Raw genomic sequence first — 4543 nt, forward strand, 5'->3', positions numbered from 1 at the left:
TGGTACATTTTGTAATGTTTTTTCTTATTTTTTTCTTTTAAAAACCTTTAAACATGAAAATAAAAAGTTGTACTTATTATTCATTTGATTGAATGATAAGTTAATTTGTTCACAATAACAAAAGTGGTATATATTTATTATATTATTATATATACATAAAATGATTAAAAAAATACAAAATAATTGAATCATAATAAATACCACCACTGTATTATTGTTGAACTAAGACATTCGCAACTTAATAAAAATGTTTAGAGTTAAATATATTTGATATATATTATTGAAAGAAAATCAATTTATATATTATTAATATTATTTAATTTTACTCTTTCAATTAATATATGCAAAAAAAAATTGACATTTGTTATAAATAAAAATAAATAAAAAAATACTCTAAGCGGTGGATCACTTGGCTCATGGGTCGATGAAGAACGCAGCAAACTGTGCGTCATCGTGTGAACTGCAGGACACATGAACATCGACATTTTGAACGCATATCGCAGTCCATGCTGTTATGTACATTAAATTCAATTTTAAAGTACTGCTTGGACTACATATGGTTGAGGGTTGTAAGACTATGCTAAATAAGTTGCTTATTCTTTTATAAAAATAATTGAATTTAAGCAAATGTGTATATTATTGGATTTTAAATAATTCATAATATTAATAGCAAAAAAAATAAAGATATATAATGAATTTTATTTATTATATATTCTTTAAAAAAAAAATCCTCTCAAATAAAATGAAATGATGAAAATATTGAATCTAAGTATTCTTTACAAAAAATTTTCATATTATTTATATATATATATAAAATAATAATTTATATATGTAATTAAAAGGAGGAATGTCTAGCATAAAAATTAAATTTTTTATTCTAGGATTGCCTCATTTTACATTATTATTATTTTTATATATTTACAATATATAAAAGGAGAAAAGAAAAATAGAGATGAAAAGATGATATAATTTTTTTATTAAATTGTGAGAAGATAAAAAAAGAATATTAAAACAACCTCAACTCATATGGGATTACCCCCTGAATTTAAGCATATTAATGAGGGGAGGAAAAGAAACTAACAAGGATTTTCTTAGTAGCGGCGAGCGAAAAGAAAATAGTTCAGCACTAAGTCACTTTGTCTATATGTCAAATGTGAGATGCAGTGTATGGAATATCTTAATATCTAGTATGAGAAATTAACGATTTAAGTCCTTCTTAAATGAGGCCATTTACCCATAGAGGGTGCCAGGCCCGTATAACGTTAATGATTACTAGAAAGATATTTCCAAAGAGTCGTGTTGCTTGATAGTGCAGCACTAAGTGGGTGGTAAACTCCATCTAAAACTAAATATAACCATGAGACCGATAGTAAACAAGTACCGTGAGGGAAAGTTGAAAAGAACTCTGAATAGAGAGTTAAATAGTACGTGAAACTGCTTAGAGGTTAAGCCCGATGAACCTGAATATCCATTATGAAAAATTCATCATTAAATAATTAAAAAAATAATGTGCATTTTTTTCATATAAGGACATTGTAATCTATTAACATAATAAAGTATTTATCAAAAGATCATTGGTGATATTAAGTTTATTTAAATTAATTTGCTTTTTAAGCATATTAACATAAAATAAATACTAATGATTTGATAAAGTGTTGATAGATTTTATTATATATAATGCTAAAATTCATTTTTTGAATTTTACAAAAAATTTAATATCTATGATATTAATATTTATTTGTATGCATTTATATGATTAACAATGCGAAAGATTCAGGATACCTTCGGGACCCGTCTTGAAACACGGACCAAGGAGTCTAACATATGTGCAAGTCATTGAGTTATATTAAACTTAATGGCATAATTAACTTAACTTAAATATAATGGGATTAATTTTTAGTCTATTTTTTAATAAATAGTCAATTAATTCAATCCCGGGGCGTTCCATATAGTTATGTATAATGATAATTTATTATTATTTATACCTCTAACTGGAGCGTACCTTGAGCATATATGCTGTGACCCGAAAGATGGTGAACTATACTTGATCAGGTTGAAGTCAGGGGAAACCCTGATGGAAGACCGAAACAGTTCTGACGTGCAAATCGATTGTCAGAATTGAGTATAGGGGCGAAAGACCAATCGAACCATCTAGTAGCTGGTTCCCTCCGAAGTTTCCCTCAGGATAGCTGGTGCATTTAAAAATTATATAAAATAATCTTATCTGGTAAAGCGAATGATTAGAGGCCTTAGGGTCGAAACGATTTTAACCTATTCTCAAACTTTAAATGGGTAAGAACCTCACCTTTCTTGATATGAAGGTTGAGGTTATGATATAATGTGCCCAGTGGGCCACTTTTGGTAAGCAGAACTGGCGCTGTGGGATGAACCAAACGTAATGTTACGGTGCCTAAATTAACAACTCATGCAGATACCATGAAAGGCGTTGGTTGCTTAAAACAGCAGGACGGTGGACATGGAAGTCGTAATCCGCTAAGGAGTGTGTAACAACTCACCTGCCGAAGCAACTAGCCCTTAAAATGGATGGCGCTTAAGTTGTATACCTATACATTACCGCTAAAGTAGATGATTTATAAAACAATTTCGATTGATTTATAAATTTTGAAACTTTAGTGAGTAGGAGGGTACAATAGTGTGCTTAGAAGTGTTTGGCGTAAGCCTGCATGGAGCCGCTATTGGTACAGATCTTGGTGGTAGTAGCAAATAATCGAATGAGACCTTGGAGGACTGAAGTGGAGAAGGGTTTCGTGTGAACAGTGGTTGATCACGAGTTAGTCGGTCCTAAGTTCAAGGCGAAAGCCGAAAATTTTCAAGTTTTTAATAAAAAAAAAATATTAATAAAAATATATTTAAAAATAATTAAAATACTTGAATTATTTTGAACGAAAGGGAATACGGTTCCAATTCCGTAACCTGTTGAGTATCCGTTTGTTATTAAAAATGGGCCTTGTGCTCATCCTGGCAACAGGAACGACCATAAAGAAGCCGTCGAGAGATATCGGAAGAGTTTTCTTTTCTGTTTTATAGTCGTACTACCATGGAAGTCTTTCGAAGAGAGATATGGTAGATGGACTAGAAGAGCATGACATTTACTGTTGTGTCGATATTTTCTCCTCGGACCTTGAAAATTTATGGTGGGGTCACGCAAACTTCTCAACAGGCCGTACCAATATCCGCAGCTGGTCTCCAAGGTGAAGAGTCTCTAGTCGATAGAATAATGTAGGTAAGGGAAGTCGGCAAATTAGATCCGTAACTTCGGGATAAGGATTGGCTCTGAAGATTGAGATAGTCGGGCTTGATTGGGAAGCAATACCATGGTTTATGTACTCGTTCTGGGTAAATAGAGAATTACGATTCTTGTTCCCCGGATAGTAGTTACGTAGCCAATTGTGGAACTTTCTTGCTAAAATTTTTAAGGAATTATATCATTCGATATATATTCCTTTTAAATTATAACGATTATCAATTAACAATCAATTCAGAACTGGCACGGACTTGGGGAATCCGACTGTCTAATTAAAACAAAGCATTGTGATGGCCCTAACGGGTGTTGACACAATGTGATTTCTGCCCAGTGCTCTGAATGTCAAAGTGAAGAAATTCAAGTAAGCGCGGGTAAACGGCGGGAGTAACTATGACTCTCTTAAGGTAGCCAAATGCCTCGTCATCTAATTAGTGACGCGCATGAATGGATTAACGAGATTCCTACTGTCCCTATCTACTCATTCTCAGTTTGACTGTTGAATAGTGCGGACGTGTCGTGTGCTAAGTGGTGATTAGCGATTTTTGCGATTTCTTTTTGCGTTTATATTCGTGTGTGATAACCGGTGTATTACAGTTGTGCGAGTGACGCTAATATTGTTGTGGCTGTACCATAGCGGTACAGTGTTTACAATTAATTGCGCTAGTGAGTGCCGTTGTCCGAGTGACGCTACTTTGTAGTAGCTGTACAGTGTTTACGAGTGATTAAGTGCCGTACGGTAGTTTTGTTGGACACTCCAGTGAGTGCCAATATACTCCGTGCTATAGACACAGAGTGCGTGTTTGTGAGTGCTGCTAGATACAGCGTTGGAAATTTTCCATCAAGTTGTTTACAACTTTTGCGGGCGTGCCGTTGTTTTTCGGCGTGGTGTGTTGTGCGTAGCTGTACCATAGCGGTGCATTGTTTACGAGCAATTGCTCAGGTGACTACGGTTTGTGCTGGTGACGCCACTGTTCGCGTGGCTGTACTTTGTGTACAAGTGTACCTTGTTGGTATATTGTGGGACGCTCAAGTGAGTGCCGCTATACCAAGGTGTTTACAATTTTTGTGTGCCGCTAATTTCTGGCGTGGTCTTTTGGCGCGTGCCGTTACATTCGGTGTGGGTGTACAGTGCGGGCGTACACTAGGTCTGTCGTGCCGCTATATTGCCATATTTGGCAACAGTAAAAAGGGCGTCCCCTTTTGTGCGTGGGTTAAGTACTGCGCCAAGGTTGAATACTTTGTGCAGGTGCCGCGAACAGAGCGTGCTGCGTTTTGCCT

The 4543-nt window shown here is 34.9% G+C and overlaps 2 pseudogenes; both read left to right on the forward strand.

The window, feature by feature from the left end:
• The first annotated feature begins 389 nt into the window (after window positions 1-389).
• Window positions 390-570, forward strand: LOC129251040 (5.8S ribosomal RNA; annotated as a pseudogene).
• A 442-nt stretch (window positions 571-1012) lies between these two features.
• LOC129251094 (large subunit ribosomal RNA) lies at window positions 1013-3783 on the forward strand (annotated as a pseudogene).
• The last annotated feature ends 760 nt before the right edge of the window (window positions 3784-4543 follow it).

The sequence above is a fragment of the Anastrepha obliqua genome, chromosome 6, assembly GCF_027943255.1.
Source record: "Anastrepha obliqua isolate idAnaObli1 chromosome 6, idAnaObli1_1.0, whole genome shotgun sequence".
Lineage (NCBI taxonomy): Eukaryota > Metazoa > Arthropoda > Insecta > Diptera > Tephritidae > Anastrepha > Anastrepha obliqua.